Raw genomic sequence first — 24,329 nt, forward strand, 5'->3', positions numbered from 1 at the left:
AGACAGGGAGAGTCTCAAACAAATAAGGAATGAGACTTGCCTCCTAGCAAGCTGGAAAAATTAAAAATTGTTAAAACCTGTCAATGAATCTCACCTGAGAGACCAAATTGCAGTAATTACATGGCATAGTCAACACAGACTTTTGCTGATCTCTGTGTTGAACACTCAATGCGATGCACAGAAATTTTGAAAAACCAACAGTGGCTGGGCAATCTCATGATAAAAGTTTATATTTCAACATACAAGGATTCTGATTCATCTCTCAAACTACTATAGCTCTGTGACTAAGAAAGCAATTGAAATTGATACTGTGCAAAAACAACAGTAATTGAGACACCAGTTATGAACTCTGCAAATCGTGGAAGTAGACACCGGTCAATTTATCTTTTTATTCATTTGCTGTCCACAAAAAACTCAGTTTTCAGAAGCTTTCATAGCTTTAGTTCATAAATACATCAAGATACAACGTTGTATTAATTGCTCTTACCAGTAAAGATAAATGCATACATTGACATAAAAAGTGAATATCAGGGATTGCCCGATTTCTGTAACGAAGACAAGTTTATGGCTACACACTCAAACAGTTTTACAAGGAAACATTACAATTTGAAATCATCTGCTAAATAAAAGCATTTCTATATTAATAAATGTTTCAGGTTATTCTTTAAGATATTTAAATTAGCTAGCTTATTAATTACAGACGGTAGTCTATTCTAAAAAGAAATTGTTCCTATTGTACCTGGACTGCAGCCTGCAATCTTTTTCCTTTCCCCATGTAGTTATGTACACAACTGTTCACTGTATAATGTTCAGCAGGATGTATGATGTACATAGTGCAGTTGGTAATTATTTTATGTTTTCTGAAAATTCCTCTACAAGAGATCTCCCTTATTTACCTCAGCTACCACTCTTACCGCCATTTTTGTAGTCTGAAAAACTTGTCTGCATAGACTGCTGGTGCCCCATCCCAGATCTCCACAGCATACTTTATATGCAGATGTATCAATTCAGAATATATTTACCTCAAGGAAACATGGTCCAGGAAGTCTGAGACCCAATTTAGTAAGGGTTGGAACTTTAATAGTGGCAACTATTTAATTACTGTTTTTCCAAAACAGATACGTGTTTTAAAGTTTTACTGACCTTCAAAGTAGTCACCAGCATTGTGTATGGCCCGTTGCCAGTGATGTGGAAGTCTTAGGATACTCTTAGCAATGCAAATTGTGTTGACAGTTCGAGCGGCGCAGTCTATTGCCCGACGAATTTGTAGCAGTTCTGAAGCGAATGCCGTGAAGTGTTTCCTTCAGTTTAGAAATCAATTTGAACTCACGAGGGCAAGTCAGGGGAGTGCAGTAGGTGGTATAGCACTTAGCAGCCCCATCAGTCAAACAAATCAGTAACGGCTTGCACTGTACGTGCTTGAGCACTTACTCATAAATTGAGTAGCATTTATACTTAGGTTATAACTAAGGAAGAACTGCGTTGTAACTGTCTTCTATTTATTTATAAGAATCTTACATAAAGCTGAAAGAATGTTGTAACTGATTTCACTACTGTTGGCAGTAGTTTGCATATCACTGCACCAGCTGACAAAGGACATGTCATCCACACATCTTAATAACTTAGCAGTTTTGGGATTCTGTTATTCATTCACAGTCACAAGGACAAAAAAGGCCCTAATATATTTCCTTTAGGCACACCATATGAAGTATCCTGTAGGTTAGTTTTTAGCAACTGTCCATTCCTTTTATGAGTTAGCTTAGTGTGCTGTTTCCTGCCTTTTAAATAGGAGGTATGTTGTTTCAAGGCTATTTCTCTCATCCTGCAATCTTATAATTTACACAATAAAATAGTATCAAAAGTTTTACTCATAACCAGAAAGGTGTCTATTATCTTGTTTAATATATCAAGTATTAAACTTGCTACTGTGTTACCTTACACTTTTGTTTTCTAAAACTATGCTGTAGATTGTTGAATAGATTCTGTTTGATGAAATATGCCTTGATTTTATATTACTTTCTCTAAAAAATTGTCAAGTTCTGAAGTTAACGATACTAGTCTGCAGTTTTTTGTGTCAGCTATTATTCATTTCCTATTCACCGGCAGAATTTCAGTGATTTTCAAATGGTCAGGAAATTATCCATGACACTGGATAGAGTTGCTTGTCCTGATATGCAATAGGGTAGACAGGATGACGTGTACTACATCAGGTCACTTGATGTGAGGTTGTACTTGAAGTTAAATTTACAAGACTCCTGTAAAGCCAGAGGAAAATCTGCTGGCACGAGTTCTGCTTGCTGCACTTGAAATTGAAGAGACACCAAGTGGGATGGAGAGAATATACCGGAACACACTTTGTAGGTATAATATCTGTAACAACATTCGTGGTCGCCATATCAAACCACTGTTGTAATGCTTCAGTACTGTTCTACACATACAGTATGCTGGGTTCATTTTTGCTTTGGAATAATGTAAACAGACAATGTTTAAGTGCTAACACAAACAAATTTGCCTCGCATAAATGGATGTTTCATTACGTTTCCTTTCAAATTGTTGCCTGATAACTGTACTGCATCATGCCTAATTCAGTTCCTCAAGCAGATGTTGATGAGTTAACCACCTGAACTGAAACCGTCACAGAATCGAAATGGTAAGTTTTCACACATGGGTTCCTATTCAAAATATTACATGTTCACTCACCTCTGTATGTCCTCAAGTCCTAAAGTTTGTAACAGGAATTTCTTAACACCCTGCAAACAGAGAGGGTAAACCACTGGGTGGAGGGTGTGGGGACGGTAGGTTATCGTATGATTCTATTTTCCCCACACCCTCCACCAAATAGTTTCTGCCCCTCTGCCCTGTAACTTACTACAATTCATGCCCCTCACCCTCGTTGCTCGCTCGCTCGCTCGCTCGCTCGCTTTAGCCAGGCTTAAACTGTTCTGTAGAATGAAAGCATCAGTTGGAAGAAGGGCAGGGGCAGCAGTGTGCGGGTGGGGAACAAAAGAGTGCTGTCTAGTGGAACGTGCACAAACTAATCTAGAAGGTGGCAGGGCAAGGCGTTGAGAGGTTATGGAGGAGAATTAGATCCAAACAAACCTTTCATCACACCTCCCTGCCTCTCATAGGCAACTGCTAGGTTAGTGACAAGAAGTGATGGCAGCACTGACTGCAAGCTTAGGCGAATGGTAGGAAAGGGAGAAGCATTAACCCTAGGACGCCCAAGCCTTTTTTTCTAACTTGGATGCCTAAGGGGGAGTTCAGTGAGCCCACAGGTATTAAATAAGTTTACTGACAAAAAATTACAACTTTCAAAATGGTTTATGTATTTTAACTAAGGCATCGGTTTATAAATGTTGTTAATTGTTATAAATATTAGCTTGAGTGAATAAAAAATTGGCATACTGCAAATACAAAATACAGATGTGTTCATATACAATAGACTACTCTGAGTCCTCAACTTCAAGGCAAGAAACACACTTCACAATTTTTTCTCAATGTGTGTACACACATGTTTATGACACTGTCCACAATACTGTTTTGGTTTACTTAGATTGTCGTACTTCTGCTTCTTTGTTTTAGCTTTTCTTACACAAATATGGCACCGGTATTTCCCTGCAGGAGGCTGATGTGCTTCTGTTGTCACTTCTTTGATTTTCTTTTGTAGAATAGTCCCCATTGATTGAACAATTTGGTTAGATAACCCTCTTGCATTGGCACTTCTTTCTTCTACCTGCAATTTCACTAGTTCCATCCCAGCTTGCAGAAGATAAAGTTTCCATTTGTTGTGTTTCTTTTCATTCCATCTTGGATGTTGCGGGATGTATATGGTGGTTGCATTGATCGCACAAATGTCGATGAGAGAGTAAAATATAGGCAGGGGTCATCTCTTTGTTCCCCTCTTGCAGGTGTACATACGCGCCATTTGATCAATGGTATCAATTCCCCCTTTAAAAGAATTATAATATGCATTTATCTCTGTTTTATTCTTCTCTCCTCCAACAGTGCCTTTGTCTTGGTGCACTGTTGCCAAACATCAGTAAGTTTTTACTTGGTTTCATTTTTGCTGTGTAGGACACCAAAGTTACTGGAGGCTTACGTGTTGGGAACTGCACTAACTCACTGCAAGTTTACAAGATAAATAACAGCTGACTGACATCAACAATCACTTCCTCTGAAAGTAAGCCGATTGTTGTGAATATCAAGAATACCAACCAACGAGAAACTAACTTGCATTGTTGTAGAGATGAGAAATACGAAATCCTACTAAGGGAAATTTTCTATAGCATGGAAGCCTGGGGGGGGGGGGGGGGGGGAGGTTTGTTGGACCCATAATAAGTTTGTTTATTTTTTCTTTCAAAGCAAGAATTTTCTATAAAATATATTGACACTAACGTTTCATAAAATAGCCAACAAACAATAACTCAAAGGGAATATGTAGTATGAAAGTTACTTGGGCAAAAGCAGGGGACATAAAAAAATTGTGGGTTCAACGAACCCCCCCCCCCCCCCCCTTAGCCATCCTAGGGTTAAGAATGAGGGAGTAGGAAAGCAGTGGATGTACTCAGCCGCATCCAGACAGCAACGATGCATGACATCTCAGTAAACAAACCATTTCATCTACTGAGACAAAAACAAGATATTTCCAGCTTTTTTTTCAAATTTCCCTGATATTTTCCTGATTTCCAGAACTTGTGGCAACCCTGTGCATATACAAATTTAAGAACCACATTGCCACTGCAAAAGTGATTATGGCTGCCTGCTTTGTAACACTACCCAAATGCAGAAGTACCTCACTATAATGTGGAATGAGTCAATTCGCAACTAAAATTACCATTGTGTAATCAATTAGGGTCTCCAATCACATTATTTACAAGAATAAACAAACAAATCCTATGCATGTATGCCCAGACACAACAGACTTCACTTTAAGTTCACATTCACTATGTGAAACAGTATACAGATGCTGTCAGTTTCCAACAATTGCACAGAGGAAATCGGATAACAACTGTACAAGAAAAACACGTTGGTCCTCATAGCCGATCATCTTTTGATGGTGAACTTACTGCAATCTTTCCGAGTATCTAAAGTATGAACGAATTGTGCTCTTACTAAAGAGAGGTCATTTGGGGAGAAATGTAAACTTCACCACTGCCTGCATTCTCAAAAATTAAATGAATCAATAATGAAAGGTAGACTAATAAATTACATATATACACACAACATATTTAATGAAGCAAATTTTGGTTTCCCAAGTAGGAGAAGTACATTGGCCATTACTGAGTTCACAAAAATTGGTATTTTAAGGCCTTAACAACAATGACTCTGTTACAGGTATATTCTTAGACTCGCCAGAGTCTTTTGATGCTGTTCACCATAAAATACTACTAAACATGTTATAAGCACCATGTGTAAGAGGAATAGCAAATCTGTGGTTCCAGTCTTACTTGGAAGACAAGGTGCAGAAGATACGAGTTCACACATCTCCTGCTGATAAATTTGTCAGACAAGAAACATATAAACATAAGTGTTCCTCAGGATAGTGTATTGGGTCTAATACCATTCCCCAGACAGTATAAGGCTTGGAGAAAAAGTTATCTTTGCCAATAACAGCAACATCACTGTCACTGATAAATCACCAGATATCCTATTAGACAAAGTAAATGAAACCCTCAAGGTTGTTTATTTTTGGGCAGTGTGTAATAAATTAATACTAAACATAGAGAATACAAACAGTACACATTTCAGCATAATAGGAGGAAACACAATTATGTCACATTAAGCAGAGTTCATAAACAGTGTAACAAACACCACATTTTTAGGGGTGAGTATTGGGTGTTGTTTAAGATGGAATGAAAACACAAAGATGCTCGCAAGAAGAATGTCATCAGCACGTTTTGCTAGCAGGGTCCAGCCATCAGTTTGTAACAGCTAATGTCTTGCAGTAACATACTATTTCTACATACACTCAATTCTCAGCTATGGGATTCTTTTCTGGGGATCAAAGACACGATACAAGGGCATACTTTTTAAATGGCAAAAAGGTCCATTAGAACAATAATAAGAAGCATTAGTAGGGCTTATTATAAACAGCTGTTTAAAAAAATTGGGTGTCTTTAATGCGCAAAGTGAGGATATCCACTAACCTGTTTTACATATCAGGGAAAAGTACTTCACTAGTAGTTCTATACACAATGACCATGGAACAAGAGCCTGCCTGGACTCACATTTATCACGGAAAAACAAACAAAGAAACTCAAAACAGCATTCCCTCTTAAGGAATAAAACTGTATAATAAATTGTCTTAGGAGAAAAATGATTACTACAGTAAATCTGTTTAAAAAGGCAGCTAAAACACTCATAATAATTGTGTAGAGAATTCAGATTAGTGGTCCATAATGAAAAGGGGTAATATTTCCACACTACAACACTGTAATGCTTTTGGGTCATTCCAGGTCAGTTCAACCAGGGGCTCCAGCTCAAAGTCTCAGATTTGACTGAAATTCAGTACACTAATTCTACCATGGGTGGAACACTCATGTACAAAGTATTAGTTTCCCCTGCCAATTTGTTTAGAATTATGACTTGTGAAAGAAGGTAGCATGACCCAGAAATTGCAACCCGCATCTGGCAATCTATCTTCAGACCCAACTTCAGGTCTTATTAACTTTGGAACTATTCCACACAGTCCAGTGAAATTTCTACAACCCAGTAACATCCACTTAGAGAACACACTCTATGAATCAAAACACCAACAACTTATAACTGAGGGAAAATAAAAAATTCCAAAATGTGATTAAAGAAACGTAATATATTAAAAGGTACATATTGTAGGTGCTCTCTATGCCAAATATAATTCACTCAAAAAGGGTATACATTTTTTGTGGTAAGCTTAATGTGGCCTAAACACACACAGAACTCATCATGCCCATATCAGTCACAAAAACTGAGTTACATGCACACGAAAATATAAAAATTTGAAAAATTACCTGAAAAACATGGATTTTCTAAGTGTGGTAGCACAAAAGGGACAAGTGATATCCAAGCCAAATTTCAAACACTGCATAAGTAGACCATAATATAATATGTGGCAAAATTTCAACTTGTTATTGCAAGGCATTTGTGTACAATAAAAGTTGACAGATGTATTTGGTTACGTTTCCTTTAACATGATTTAGCAAGTAATAGTGATGATGCAGACAGCTTGTTTCAGATAAAGCTGCAGCAATTGTTGGGAATCATTAGAGTTGCTAAAAAGCAGACTTGAGCATGTTAAAACTGTTGCAGGCACAAGGAGCCATCAACACTTCTCTCCAGCGGACTCTGACAATGTGCAGATGAGCAGACTGTCCGGTTATAACTATAGGTTCATGCACAACATGTGTCGGGTCTAGTGTAGCAGGGGATACAACCCGTCGGCTTTGAACAATGACGTCACAAGTCACCAGAGAGCATGTATTACAAAGATGAAAGAGCTGAGGAGAATGTTGAGAAACAAAGGAATGCGAGAGAGATAAACATTGATCTTGTCAAAAGCCGAGAAGCGATTCTTCTTAGTGTTGTAGCTCCCTTCAGTAGCTGATAAGTGTTTTTTGGCTTTAAAAATCTCACGAGATAGAATAAACTGATCCTACTTCATTAAGCAATCAATAAAAAAACTAAACTAAAACATAACAGCTTTTGCTGTTATGTTTTAGTTTAGTTTTTTTATTGATTGCTTAATAAAGTAGGATCAGTTTATTCTATCTCGTGAGATTTTTTTTTTAATAAGCCAAAAACACTTATCAGCTACTGAAGCATATTGGTGGAATAAGAAAGTGAAATATGGTAAAATGGTGAAATATAGATAAACGATCACTTTTAGATTCACATTCAATTATTTTAATGATAGCGCTTATTAGAACACAGAACTGCTTTATTTTCTATGCCTCGAAGTGAAGACATTACTATCTACGACTAAGGAATGACGTCATTGTTCAAAGCCGAAGGGTTGTATCCCCTGCTACACTAGACCCCATGTGTCTACACAGAGTGTGTGACTCAGGATTCAGAAGCAAAAGCAGCAACATACAACCAGGTTGCTATGTTATTGCTGTTTATAATGACAAATGGTACTTAGGATGTGTTGCAGAGTGCTGTGAAGCAGAAGGCGATTTATTTGTGAACTTCATGGCACCAGCAAGATCATTTCATTGGCCACATTTGGCAGACAGGTGTTGGATTCCTTTTGAACATATTCTTATGACAGTTCCAGCTCCTACCACAGTGTCAGGAAGACAGTACAATTTGACACTCAATATACAGAGTACAGTGGCTAAAGTGTGGGAGAACTTCTGTCCGAAGCACAATCGACTGGTTTTTAGTAGTTAAGGTGCAGTAAACATTAATGATAGGTTGTGTTAATCTGTCTATACGTTGTTGCTTAATGATTAAACAGTTGTGAGAGAGGATAAGAAGAGGCAGAACAGTTTACGATATCTTTTTACAAAATTGTGTTGTGGAACAATGGCCACATCACCAAATACATCTGTTAATTTCCATTGTACACAAATGTCTTGCAATAACAAGCTGAAATTTTGAGATATATATCATTATGGTCTACTTATGCCGTGTGTGAAAATTAGCTCGGATACCACTTGTCCCTTTTGTGCTACCACACTTAGAAAAATCCATGTTTTTCAGGTAATTTTTCAAATTTTTGTATTTTCATGTGCATGTAACTCAGTTTTTGTGACTGATATGGGCATGATGAGTTCGGTGTGTGTAAGGCCACATTAAGCTTACCACAAAAAAGTTATACCCTTTTTGAGTGAATTATATTTGGCATAGAGGGCACCTACAATATGTACCTTTTAACGAATTACATTTTTTTAATCACATTTTGGAATTTTTTATTTTCCCTCAGAAATATGTTGGTGTTTTGATGCATGGAGTGTGTTCTCTAAATGGATGTTACTGGGTTGTAAATATTTCACTGGACTGTGTGGAATAGTTCCAAAGTTATTAAGACCTGAAGTTGGGTCTGAAGATAGATTGCCAGATGTGAGTTGCAATTTCCGGGTCACGCCACCTTCTTTCACAAGTCATAATTCTGGAACTAATTGGCAGGGGAAACTAATACTTTGTACACGAGTGTTCCACACATGGTAGAATTAGTGTACTGAATTTCAGTCAAATCTGAGACTATGAGCTGGAGCCTCTGGTTGAACTGAAATGGAATGACCCTTTTGCAAGAAAATCATGTGCCAACATGTATAGTGCAAGGTACAAATGTCTTGTCATTCTCCTGGGTTCAAAATCTCACTCATCATGGGGGATGCTGATGCAGTTTTTCAGATGGACTGAGGAGAGAACATGAAGACATGCATGACAAATACTGCACGCGTTTGGGCATGGAGTCAGTTTTCCAATCAAACAAATTAGTGCAAGGTGTATAGCAGCTCATGGCTCTGGAGCCACCAGTGGGTGTGCAGTGATGAAGGGAAAAATTGTTAATATCAAAGAACATTGTACAACATGGACCACCTGCATGAGACATTGCAGTTGTTAGGATATTTACCTCACATTTGGAAGAATGGAGTTTGCCCTGTCCTGTCAGCCTGGTTTAGGTTTCCTGTAGTGTTCCTACAACACTTCAACCAAGTTGCAAAACAGTTCCTTCATCAAGGTCACAGCCAACCGTCCTCATAAAGAATACATACGCTGAGGTGACCAAAGTCATGGGCTGCCTCCTAACATCACATTAGAACTCCTTTTGCCAGGCATAGTACAATAATTCGACATGGCATGTACTCAACAGGTCAATGGAAGTCCCCTAGGTAAATATTGAACCATGCTGCCTCTATAACCATCCATAATTGTGAAAAGTGTTGCTGCTGCAGGATTTTGTGCACGAACTGACCTCACAATTATGTTCCATAAACATTCGATGGGATTCCTGTCGGGCAATCTGGGTGGCCACATTGACCAGAATGATCTTCAAACCAATCGTGAACAATTGTGATATGGATCACTGTCACCATAAAATTTTCATCTTTGTTTGGGACCATGAAGTCCGTGAATGGCTGGCAATGGTCTCCAAGTGGCAGAAAACAATGATTTCCAGTCAATGATGGGTTCAGTTGGACTACAGGACCCAGCCCATTTCATGTACACCATTATGGAGTCACCAACAGCTTGTACAGCGCCTTGTTTACAGCTTGGGTCCATTGCTTCATGGGGGATGCACCACACTTAAACCCTACCATCAGCTCTTGCCAAACAAAATCATGACTCATCTGACCAGGCCACAGTTTTCCAGTCATCTAAGTCCAACCACTGTGGTCATGTTCACGGAGAGGCACTGCAGGTGATGTCGTGCTATTAGCAAAGGTACTTGCATGGGTCATCTACTGCCACAGCTCATTAACGCCAAATTTCGCTGCAATGTCTTAATGGATACATTCTTCATACATCCCACATTGACGTCTGTGGTTATTTTACAGTGTTGCTAGTCTGTTAATGCCACTACTCTCAGCTGTTACGCGAAGGGTGTCAGACACTGCATTGTCTGTGGTGAGAGGTAATGCCTGAAATTTGGTTTTCTCAGCACACTCTTGGCTCTGCAGATCTGTGAATACTGAATTCCCTAAAAATTTTCAAAAAAGAGTGTCCCATGCATTTAGCTCCCACTACCATTCCATGTTCAAAGTCTGTTAATTCCCACTGTGTGCTCATAATCTCTCACGAAGCACCTGAGTACAAATGACAGCTCCACCAAGTTACTGCCCTTTTATACCTTGTGTAAGCAATACTATCGCCATCAGTACATGTGCATTTCCCTATCCCATGGTTTGTCACCCCAGTGTATATATTCCGTGTGTATGTACATTTTTTGAGATGTTTCTTCTCACTATATTATGATGACAAAATGAGTATCTTTGGCAAGATGATCCCTGGGTGAATAAATAAACAAATAATAAAGGTACGAGAAACTGTAGTAAAAGGTTATTTTATTTTGTTATGATTGACTGATTTTGGGTAATTTACTTCAGAAAAACATCTGAAAATGATTTGGTTGTTACATAACCGAAACTGGTAACCACTTGTAAAATTAAAATTACTATGATCTGGACTTACATTTTTTATTTGTATTAACATGTTCCAGCAGAATGCCAAGAAGTCAAATTAGTGTCAGACATTCTGTACTGTGTAACAAAGGTGACACCTGTTGATGGGCTAGATAGCCTAAATCTGATTCATTATCGAATAAATAATATTTTGTAGAATACTAGGAGTATTTCCTACATAATATAACTGTCATGTTTTGTCAAGTAATGCAGGAAAAATAAGTTATTTCCAAACTAGAAATGGCCCCCTTTGATGTTGTCATTATGTCACACACTAATAATAAATACAGACATTGTATAATCAATGTTTTAATGCATATTTCCCACTCAAATCAGTTTGTTTCAGGAACTCATGATCAAACTGTAACATCTGAACCTCACATTATTTTACAGCCAAGTGGGCTACCATTACACTTCATGCCAGAATATCTTTCTTTCTATACATCATTATTACGTTATGAAAAATGGAGTTAATGATTAGTCCTACATTTAAAATTATGCTTTCCATTATTTGTCTTTTAATTGTGATATGTAGCCTACTTAATAACATATTTAGCAACATTGTGCAATTAGTACTTTGTACCCTTAACATAAGAATGCCTCAAATCACTACTCCACTAGACAAAATGAATGAACTTATGCACAAAAGTTAGTTTTTTTTGTTTTCGGTCTATGTGGCACACATAAAGAACTAATGATGTCCATACATTTCCAGAACGTGCTTGTTTTCTCATTCAAGTTATTTTCACTGTGCATAAACACAAGAACACACCCACTCACAAACAATAGCCTCCTTTGACGTTATATTTTTTTTATTTTCTGTCTCTAAGTAATATCAACACTAATGAATTTATATTTTATATCCTGGTTTATTGGGAACTGAAGGTACAGCCTTTTTATCCAAGCAGCCATCGATATATAGTATAACAACAAATGGTTCTTCATGAAAACTTATTGTGCTGCAACTGATTTCATGAGTATACGTATTAACATTTCATTCAGTGGCTAGAATATTACATTTCTTCACAGACATGTTACTTAATCGCATGTGTACCTAGTTAGCAAACTGGAAGCATAATCAAAATATGTTGACTAGGTAACGATGAGATATATAATTTGCACAGCTTACTAAACTACTTATAATCCGTGGATATAATACACCTACATCACTAATACGGCACAAATACGATTTCACACATTACCTTGTATGATCTCTCGGCACTGTTTCCTACGCAAAATTCATGTCAAAATTAAGTGGTTAGGGTGAAACGGCAGCATTGAGTCGAGCAGTCTCCTCTAAAAAAAGCCGCAGCTGCCACTTTCTTCTTCCAAAATGAAATTCTGGAATACGATTACGATAAAATAAACATACAATCAACAGCTGCTGTTGTTATAATATCCACAACATAACTATAAAAATGTAACACACTTATCTGTTAGCAACAATTCACTACCAATGCAGGAAGACATGCCAAACACAATATATGAAAACTGATAACTTGGCGACATACGGCACTTCACTGATGACAGATGAGAGGTTCACCTATGTTAGCGTAACTACCTTTTACTTGGACAGTAATGACACTGGAGACCGTAATGAGCTTTGTCTTTCACAGCAACACTAACCGATATACATTCGTAACACATAGAAAGGGTGTAATACAATGACATGGAATTGTAACTCTCTTATGCAAAGCCTGAATAACGATGTCCGCTCTTTTCGACACTCCACATCTTTCTGGCACTTTCTTATAATATCATGAAATACAAACATAATATCATGAAATACAAATATAATATCATGAAATACGAATAAGGGTCCGATTTTACAATCTCAAACAACGCAGCCCCATATATTCTGTTTGGCTGTGTAACACTTACACAAAATATAAGAAAAGGCACACAACTATGCGGAAAACGGGACCAGCGATTGTTTTTATGTACAACGCACCAAACACTCTGATACTCGAATTAATATAAATAATCTTATTCCAAATAATATCAGCTGGAACCTAACATCTCAAACACAAATCCATCAATCACAAAACTTCCCAACGATGGAGAAAGACATCAAACTTTTCGGTGCACCAACGAATCTTTGACCTTCGGTAAAAAAATAAGAACATAATAAAGCATGAAAACTGAAATTCCTTACTACGACTAATTACGTAAGGTATTAAAGAAATTTTAACTATATAATAAATTTATTGCATTTGACTTTATTAAACACAACTGATAAATATCTACAGTAAAGATAAAATAGCGAGAAAAATACAATAATTTTAAAATGAAACGTGATATATTTATCCTAGGTGAATCAAATTCAATGAAAGCATATACTACAATTTTCAGAATTTTGAAGTCGAATTTATCATGAAGCACTGAGTTGAATCCATGAATTCAACTGCTTTAGCCCAATTACCTTCTGCCATTAAAAAGCAGGAGGCCAATTCAGACTTCAGTCACGTCACCGTCACATCATGTTGTATTCATACTGTCTGTGTCACGTTAAGTCACGTCAAGTCAATTCAAGTCACGTGATCTTAACTCACATGGCTGTCCTCAGCTGTCTTCAGTCTATAACAAGTAATAAGAAGTCACAAGGATCAATAGCAAAGAACGAATAACCAAGATGCAGAACAACTGATACCAACCACGAAAGCCACGATCTAACGAAACAATATTATGAAAAGGAAAGTTGCTACCCATAGCGAAGACGTTGAGTTGCAGATGGGCACAAGAAAAAGACTGTCAGAAATAAGCTTTCGACCAGTATGGCGTTCGTAAAAAATAGACGACAGATATAGATAAACACGCACGCAAACGCAATTCATACACACACGCCTGCGGACTCTGACAACTGAAGCCGCCTTCGGTTGTCAGAGGCTGCAGTCACGTGTGTGTGTGAGTTGTGTTTGCTTGAGTGTGTGTGTGTGTGTGTGTGTGTGTGTGTGTGTGTGTGTGTGTGTGTGTGTCGTCTATTTTTTACGAAGGCCATACAGGCCGAAAGCTTATTTGTGACAATCTATTTGTTGTGCCTATCTGCGGCTCAGCATGTCCACTTTATGGTGAATAGCAACTTTCCTTATCATAATATTGTCACAGTCTATCATGGATTTTCCATTGTTTGATTTTTGCATGACGATCTAACGAAAGCATGACAAAAAGAAGTGACGGTGATAAGATAATGGTAGCGTATTGGGAGGAAATGCACATGAGGGTCACATGATGGAACACATGATGGACAACACACTGTGACATCATCCATCAAAACTTTGTTACCGAGGAACCCAGACGGTGCCTCGACATGACGCGACGTGACGTGACGGCCAGTGGGAATGCCGCCATTGGAGATGAGTTGTTCAATGGTAATGTGCTGTGACATGTCGCGACATGACAGCCAGTGTACATTGGCATCCACTTTCCCGAAATTTTCAAATTGATATGATGACATTTAGTCTCTGGGTAGTATTGCAAACAGCACCACATATTTAGAACCCAATGAGACAAATTCACAATTGCCGTCACATCATGACACATTAAAACATTTCAGAATGCATTTCAAATGGCGGCATTCATGCTCGCTGTCACACCACATCATGTTATGGCACCATCAAAGTTTCCCGGGAATGAAGTTCTGACAACTCACATCAGCGTCCGCTATTGAGCAAGTGACCCCAAGCACATTTCTTCTCAATGCACAGCCACCCTATCATCCCTCCCATACTTTGATGTGATGTGATGTGACGTGACAAGCAGTGTGAATACACCCTGATGTGACAGTGCTGTGATGACCAGTGTATATTGGCCTACAATTAGTACCATAAATATAGCCAATAATGAAGGAAAAAATATACCAGGTTGTACAGTGAGTCTCAAAAAGCTCTGGGGCATCTGAATTTTTTAGCTAATTTCAAACTTAAAATGGCGCTGTGTAAACAACAAGAGCATGGTGAGTCCACACTGGCTGTCATGCACATCAAGTCACATCAAAACATTTCACAATGCATTTCAAATGGCGACATTCATGCAATGGACTGTCACCTGACGTCATGCTCATCATGTCACTTCAAGGTTTAGGCTAATTAACAATGGCTGTCGCACCACATCCCTGAACCGAGATGATAGGTTGTGTTCACACTGTCCATCACGTAATGTCAAGTCCCATCAAAAGATGACACCATCAAAACTTTCTTCTTGAGAAACCGTGACATGACATGACGATCTGTTTATGGCCCATGTGAATACCACCACTTGAAATGATGGAGTGTTTTTGATGTGATGTGATATGATGGTCAGTGTGAACTGGCCTTTTTTCAGGTAGAAAGCTTTAGAAGTGTCATTGTCTGCTAACATCGGAAGTTAACTTATTTTTGCTGTGTTCACCCTTATTATAGTAGTGAATTTCGTATCTGTATTTTATTATTTTACTTTGTTTTCGTGGCAAACTGCAAATGTTCTATGACAATTTGGATATTTTTTCCATTGAGTGTTCTTCCACAGGCGAGGTCAGATACCTCAAAACGAAAAATGATTTAAATTTTGCAATAAAAAACAGAGCTGATGTTCACGCAGTTTATAAAAAAGAAAAAAGTTGATGAAGCCATTTTCATTAAATAATATTTTAAGTGAAAAGTCAGCTGTAATGAAGAAGAAAACTACAGTTGTTAATGAAGTTATTAGTTATGCAATTGGAGGGAGGCAGGAACATAATGGATATAGCAGAGAGGCCCTATTATTCCCTTTGTGTATATATTTTCGCTGGCAAGTAAATGTCGATGTTCGATAATACTATTTCTATTCAAAGCATTTTACCACACAAAATTAATCAAGAACATATGTTATGGAGTTTGCTTTGGTTTTATCATTATTAATTTCTCAATTCCGATAGTATACCCTGACTTTTTGCATGATGAACGGTAAATTATAACATCACTTCCATCATCTCAATTGGGCTATGTGAATTACAGTGAAATGACATGACAGACAATGTGAATACACCCTCATGTGGCAGAGCTGTGATGTGAAAGATGTAATATTCATTGAGAATTATCGGCTTTTTGACTCAGCTTCATAAATGAAAGTAAAATTTGGATAAATCTTTGTGGAACGTAAAAAAATGAGATGTTTTGACCCAGAAATGTATACAAAACAAAATGAATACAGTGTTATTGGTCTTGCCTGGCTCATCCTAGAGCCATGAAATTCGTGTAGCGCTACCACTATTTTTTGCTGCTATGCAGCGAAATAGTCTCACTGCCACAGATGTTGTAGCAGGCCACAGACGCTACAAGGCGCAGGACAGACCAAAACACCTCTGCAGCAGATGCAGCAATACCACCAGCCAGTTACCACACTGCAGGTAAGGGGCCAACGCTCACAGTACCAATGATGCAGCAAAAAGACAGGCCAACCATGACAACAGCACGCTAGTTGCCACACCTTCTGGCCACCACATTGTTTTGGTATATGTGGCTGGAAGCAGCCCTCAGCACAAGTGGACACCTACCTTATAAATACCCATCTTTTCAGCCAAAGGCATCACAATCTGGGAGCACTTACGAAGAGGTTACGTCCACACCAGGTGAGAGGGTGACATGGTTTTGCAAGCTGCCTCCATAAGACTTTAACTCCACCAGCAACAAGCCGACTTCTGGTGGTCTAAGGCCGCTCCCATGTACTTGGTGCCGCCTTCAGACTCATATCAGGCACAGGGACTTCCGACTTTGACTGGAGAAGTGCAGCCGTCGATCCAACCGTATTTGTGCAGGAAAACAGATGCTGTACACCTCCACTCCCACCACTGAGGCTGTCTTCCTCTGTAAGAATCACAGTGGCCTTCTGTATCTGAGTTTAGGAGTTGCAATGGTATGGTGCACATACTCATGTGGACATCCAATGTAAATATTCCTGGCTATGTGTTGCCTCTACACGACCAGCCTTGCACTGTAAACATGTGATGGGTCATTATTGTTATGGAACAATGCAATGAGTGCTTAGCTTGTTTTACAATAATATCTGAGACTGTTAATGTCGTTTTCTTTAGCCACCACTGGACTAAATCCTGACAACAAACCACTATCCCAACTCAGTCCTGACACTGTACAGGTCACCTATACTGGCTCTCTTCATTCTGGTGTTAGAAACATTTCCAAGATAGACATCATCAACAGCCAGGCCCAGCGTCATATAGCATGCATTTGGGAAAAGTGAAAAATACGTAAAACGTTTAGTTATTGTTTAATTAAAATATTACCATTTGAAATGTATTTACCTTAGTTATAGTTATTGACGTTCAGGAACAAAATTAGAAGAAAGATGAGCTAGGAATGATAAAGGAATTAATCTTTAGATGAAGAATTTAAAACACATAATATTGTTGCAAAGATAATAAAGAATAAGAAAAAAACAAATGAAGCAGACAAAAAACTTCATTTTTTTGCAAAAGAAAAAATTTATGCAAATGATACCTCATTAGCAGGAAAAAATTCTGCATCTGCTGTTATTTGAATAGTGTATGGAAAATTAAAAGAAAGAATGGATTTAAATGTCGAAAAAAATGAATGGGGTCTATAAAAATTGTTTTCTATTTTTTAATCTATATAAATGAATAACTTTTCAATTGATGAAATTTTGTTACCTATTGGCAAAACTAAACTAAAATAAGTTAAACTTAATCACAACAATGAACAATGAAATATCATTGAATCATTTTTAACTGATGTTCAAAATAAAAAGAAAGAGAAAAAACTGGTGGAAATGTACTTGTTTTATTAACTACACCTGTTGTGGAAAAGACTGTCAATATTTAATGAACAAAAAAACACTTTGGTGGTTTTTTACTATTATTATTAGCCACATTATGTCATTTAGCAGCAATTGGTTCACTTGCTGGTGGTTCTGCAGCATTTCTAAATGCAGAATTAAATAAGAAAAAAAGTAATAAAGAGTTATAAGAACAAAAAAGACTTAATTTAGCAGTGGAAAAGAAGGAAAGTGGAGTAAAAAAATTGCAAACAAATAATTTAAAAATTTAATAAGCCTTTATCAAATTTTGACATACCTAATGAACCAAAAAATTTAGAATGTGAAGTAGTGTATTTAGATTCTTCTCATTTGGTGTAACTCATTGGATTTGTTATTATAAAAATAAAGATGTAAAATTTGTTATTGATTTATATGGAGGAAATATTCTGAAAAAACTGTTTAAATATTTGTGAAAAATAATCTTTACAACCGATACAAGTAAAAAATCGATTAAGTAATTTGAGGACATTTGTGTTTATTTGTTTTGAAATTATAATGCATGAATTATAATTTATAATGACTTAATTTTAAAAATCAAAAATATTCAGTCATCAGTAGACTAAAAAAAAGATTTTCAAACATGAGAACGAAAAATCATAAATACTCAATCATCAGTAGTCTTAAAATAGTTCGTAGAATTAAATAATTTCAAAAAGAATTGAATAACATTTTCAAAGTAACTAGTGGTTATATTGGTTTTAAAGGTAGAAGAACTGCAAATGTAAATGATATAATAGATGCCAAAGGTGTAGTGAACAAACATTATTCACAGAATTAATTATCAGATCTTGTTACAAATATTCTGTCAGATTTGAACTATATTACTAAACAAGAAATAAGTAGATACTATACAAAAAAGGAAATTGAAGATGTTATATCAGAAATTAATGTAACTCCACAATTGAATGAGGTAAGAAACTTAATTATAAATAATATTATAAACAAAGAATTGATTTTACTTTTATGACTGGAGGTGAACCAATTATTCTACAATTTCAATATATATAATTTGATTCATAAATAGTTGTTGTTGGTGGTTAAATCATTAACAGAGATTTAACATTCAATTATTTTGTATTTTGATGAGAATATTTGACAAAATTTGCAAAAGAACAACTGGTAAGCAATCGATCCATATCATTCGAAAATTAAATTTTATAACTTTTACACTAATATATTCTGTTCCAATTGTTATAAAAATAATTGTATTTGGTGAAATAATGTAATTATTTTGTGGTCCATATAAATGGAGAAAGATTATCATATTTATTGTTTGAAGTGCAAAAAGTGTACTGAAACACTTAATCCTCATAGATTAACTACTGAAAATGGAAAACAGAGAACTGTGGGAATTTTTGCAGTCTGTAAAAGTAAAAAGAGCAAATTCATTAAAAAATTTGGTGGGTGATGGTCTAAATATTTGTGAAAAATTTATCAACGAATTATAGAAACAAATCAGAAAGAATTTAAAAAAGAGAAAATGTAATTGCTTTGGGAGTTCATGGTTTATGCCAATGTTGTTTAGTTGAAATTGATTCTGGAAAACTGAAGGGAATATCGGAAATAAATAATGGATGTAAATGTATATTGACCGTTATAGACATTATTCAAACTTGTGATGGGGATTCCAGTTAAAGATAAAAGAGGTAACAATGTAGTTGATTGTTTCAATAAATAATCTATTTCAGAAATCAAGAAAATTGAAACAGATAATGGTAAAGGATTTCATAATAAAGAATCCATAGAAGTAACAAAAAAATTTAAAATTAACTATTACTCAACTTTTAGTGGATTAAAAGCAACTGTTGTTGAATGATTAAATAGGATATTGATAGAAAAGATGTGGTAGAAGTTTACCCTTCAGGGAAATTATAAATGTACTGACTTTGTTTCTAAATTGAATGATAAATATTATAACACAAAACATTCTGCACTAATAAACATGTAAATAAACCAACCAAAAAAGATATTGAAAACTGATTAAGTAACAAATTAGCTAGATACTGAATCTAAATATAAAATTGGTGATTAAGTTATAATAAGGTAATTCAACTGAATTTTTGAAAAAGGAAATACATCATATTGCTCAACAGTAATGTTTGAAATTTAAGATGTTATTCATTCTAATCCAATCACACTTAAAGTGAGAGATTTAAATGGCAAACAAATGAAAGGAAATTTTTATTTACAAGAACTATTGAGAACGAAATTTCCAGATGTTTACCTCATTGAAAAAGTTTTAAAAAATAAAGCTATTCAAGTATATGTTCAGTGAATTGCCTTTTTGGTATAAATTTACTGCATTTGGTACATAATTAGGTTTTAAATTTGTTTCACAATTTGGATGTCTATCTTCGCATTTAGATAACTGCGTTCATAAATTTTTTTGTCCTAGTTCTAAGAACATAGCACGTGTATTCACAAACAATATCAAATGTTTCCAAAAGAACGAAAGTTGGTCTTAACTTATGATCACTTAATTAAGGTAATTTTTTTGTAAGATTTACATAGCTTTTTCAAATTGTTCATCTGATTTTTGTATATAATTATTCCTAATTTGATGCAGTTCTTTTAAAATGAATCTTTGTCCCTTACAAAGTCGTTATAAATTTATCATTATTTCAAACTCACGGTGTTTTCGAATGGATGGTAAAATTTCTTCATAAACTAAATCCAAAAAGTTTTCTGCAAAAGGTATTTTGGATTTCTTAACTAAAGCATATAAAACAGGTGCTTTTATATAATTTGTATATGAATGTAATTGTAGCTGTTGGTCACACTTCAATTCTTTATATTTTTTTCATATTTACTTCTAACATCTTCAATGAAAGATTTTCTAGAATTCGAATTACTTTTTTAATCAATTCAAATTTTTTTTATTTTAATAAGCTTTTTATTTTTAGACCCACAAGTCACTACATTTATATTTAAATAATGATGATGATGAGCGTTTGGCGTCATTGGCCGGGAGGCCCCTCGCGGGGCAGGTCCGGCCGCCATATCGCAGGTCTTATTACATTCGGCGCCACATTGGGCGACCTGCACGCCGGATGGGGATGAAATGATGATGAACACAACACAACACCCAGTCCCCGAGCGGAGAAAATCTCCGACCCAGCCGGGAATCGAACCCGGGCCCAGAGGACGGCAATCCGTCACGCTGACCATTCAGCTACTGGGGCGGACATTTAAATAATTACTATTTTTTATTTAATCTTTCCAATCAATTTTTTCTTAAAGATGGAAAGCGAAAAAAAAGGTGTTAAAAATTCCTCTAAATATATTCGTAACTGTGGACATTCAAAACGTGGGAAATTAGTGTTAAAATAATAAAAAATATAGAGAATATGAAAAAGTTGATTGTTTTTCTGGAGAATTTGTTAGTAATTTTTTTATACCAGGGCATCAAGAATTACCATACCACGAGAGAATATAAGAAACTAATTAATTTTTTATTTTTTAATTAACCTATGCAACTGATTAATTCTTGAAAGAAATCATGTTTATAATGTTATATTTTATTTTTATTTATAATGATCATATGGTACTGTATAATTCCATTTTGTAATATGAGACGTTTATCATCATCATAACTTGATGCAATTTAAAAACATTCGACTGTATACAATTCATATTTAAATGATCTAATCAAATTCAATATTCTGTCTTATATTATTTTGTCAGTTAAGGACTTTTTATAATAATCGCAAGTAATTTCATATTTCTGAACAGATTTCTTAACTCATTTAGATTTTTCTCTTCTTTATCACTAACTTTATATGCATACATTTTCGATTTTCAACTAACATGTTCCAACATAATTTATCCACAATTCTCATGTTTGTTTTTTTCCAAAACTTTCTCATTCACTTGCAGAAGTCCATAAATATTATCTTTTGGTTATTCACTTGTATCAATGTAATCAACCATTGATTTCATTTCTTTTTCAAACACGTTAGTTGCCTTTTTTCTTATTTCTCTATAAAAATCATTATATTTCTTCAGCCAATGTGATTATTCAAAGGATAAAATTCTACAAATTTTCTTTATTTTTAGTCCACAATTTAAACCATGTTTTGGTTTCTATAATGTACACGTATGTTCCATTATTAGTTAAAGTTGCTAATAAATTATTTCTTCTGCCTGGAGCTGATGGTAAATCTTTATGTATATCATGAAATTTCTTTGGATATCCTAAATCAACTTCCAAATTAAAACTATATTTATAATCATATGACACTTTCATTATTTGTTCAGAATTAAAACTTACTGGTTTGAATCAACTGAAATATTTAAATGGTAAAAACTGAGATATTGCTGAACCAATATAAATTATTTGCATCTAAATATATAATTCCATTGTGTTTTTGGTTCAAAATTTTTCCCATATTTATCAGCTATACTTTGAGAAATTCCATCTTGAATTACTTTATCAAAAAATTAAATCATATCATTTTTTATTTATAACATAGAATACCAAGATAACATCGGTGCAGTAAAACACCCAGATCGATCAAGTTAATAAGATTAAATACATGTAGCTCTCAAATTTTCGAAAAATCTGCTACAAGTAAAATATCAGTGTCTTATATAATTTTGTAAATTCATCTAAGTTTTTAATACTGAATTATTTCCAAACTGATTTTTCCCTTTTATGTTCTTCATCAGAAATAATTTTTTAACAATTTTCGAGTAAAAACATTCTTTTTAGCAATTTAGTTTCCTGCAATTGTTCTTCAAAATCCATAAATTCATAAGGATGAACTCCTTTTTTCATTATTAACATTAATTGGTCACAAAGTATTTTGCTGATTCTCTAAAATGATTGTTTCTAAGATTAGAGAACAATTTATCTATACATAAACACACAATTTTAAATGGATCTAAATATTGTAATATTAATCCATCTTCAACATGTTTAGTAAAAGAAATACATTTACATTCTTTATTTGGAATCGCATCAATAGTTTAATTATCTTGTGCTAATTGTTTCTTAAATAAATGAACACTGTCATTTGTTTAATTATGAATAGAATCTGTGATACATTTAGGGTTTTGGTAGTTGCAGCCTTCTTGAGCATCTGCTCTATATTTTCCTGTTAATTGCAATGACCTTTACTTTCTTCAGCACATGTAAATATTTTCTCACATATATGGCAAGTTTTTAATTTTTATAATTCATTACATATTCTTTGGTTATTTTTATCAGAATATTTAGTCCACATAATTTCGAAATTTTTCTAGATCCTTCTTTTAACATTTTAACCAATTTCAATGCATCATTTCCAGTATAAGTGACTGAAGGCTTATAATCACCATTAGAATATTTAACATAATAACTGAATGAAAGTGGTAAATGCTTTTTATATTTGTTAATACAATTTTTTCAGGGTTTGGTTTGGCAGGATTTAATGTCTTTTAATAAACGTTCGAAATCTGCATAAATTACAAAGGGTATCGTTAATAAATTGTTATAATTTTTAAATTCAATTTTTAGATAATTTTGTGGCACAGATAATTTTACTTCTCTATGTTCCTTACAGTCACTTTTATGAATGTCTAATTGTTATTGTGAGTAAAAATTCATCAACATCGATCACAAAGGTAAATTTTGTGTCCATTCCTATTTGCTTGTGAACTAATGAATCTAGATAGATTTTTATCCAACAATAATGTTATTTATTTTCTTCTCAATTTAAAAAAGGTTAACCTGTTTTTCTTGTTTATTTTGTGTATGATAAAGAGTACGTGTAATATTTATTCTTCTCCTTCATTGCTTTCGTATGCATAAAAATTAATTGAAATATTTGATATCTTTTCAGTTTTTTAAAATGTGTTCACTGAAATACAAAATTAATTTTCTCTTTTACAAAAATTGCATCTAATCCAATATTTTTATAATTATTATCTCTTTCTACATGATCATTTGCTGGATAAATAACTGATTTGGCTGAATAAAGAAAACATTTTTTGTCTTTGTTTTTTATCTTTACTACAGGCTTTTTATCTTAAATTACTCTTGTTAAATCGATATAAGAAGCACTAGAAATTGTGTTGTGTTTATCAATATTTAATTCTGAATTATATATATATAAAGTAAAGACCAACAAAATTTTTCCTTGGCTTTTCTTCCAATTCAGTTAATATCTGATTTATTGATTTTTGATAATAATCATCTAAATCAGTTGTTCTTAATAATACATGACTATTATAAAGGAAATTATTATTTTTTATTTAAAAGCAGAAAATTGTTTATCAATTCGCTTAGGTGATTTGAAACAATCTTCATCATCTAGAAAATTGAAAACTGTAAATTGTTCTGGTTAATTTTTTTTGGTTTATTGATGTTTACCTACTAAATATTTTTGAAAATAATTCTCGTATCCATTATTATTAATTTGGTGCTCAGATCTG

At 34.8% G+C, this 24,329-nt stretch overlaps 1 protein-coding gene across 5 annotated transcripts in view; it reads right to left on the reverse strand.

The window, feature by feature from the left end:
• Positions 1 to 13,570, reverse strand: part of LOC126483790 (E3 ubiquitin-protein ligase Topors) — a 109,348-nt gene extending 95,778 nt beyond the window's left edge. The window contains exons 1-2 of one of the 5 annotated variants that reach the window (XM_050106955.1): positions 13,531 to 13,570; positions 12,311 to 12,449 (exon numbers count right to left, since the gene is read on the reverse strand). The gene's annotated coding sequence lies outside the window, so the exon portion shown is untranslated. Of the gene's footprint in view, positions 1 to 12,310; positions 12,513 to 12,537; positions 13,160 to 13,530 lie in introns of those variants that run through there. The other 4 variants (XM_050106952.1, XM_050106953.1, XM_050106956.1 and 1 more) reach the window with 4 other exon arrangements.
• Positions 13,571 to 24,329: the final 10,759 nt, after the last annotated feature.

The sequence above is a fragment of the Schistocerca serialis genome, chromosome 6, assembly GCF_023864345.2.
Source record: "Schistocerca serialis cubense isolate TAMUIC-IGC-003099 chromosome 6, iqSchSeri2.2, whole genome shotgun sequence".
Taxonomy (NCBI): Eukaryota; Metazoa; Arthropoda; class Insecta; order Orthoptera; family Acrididae; genus Schistocerca; species Schistocerca serialis.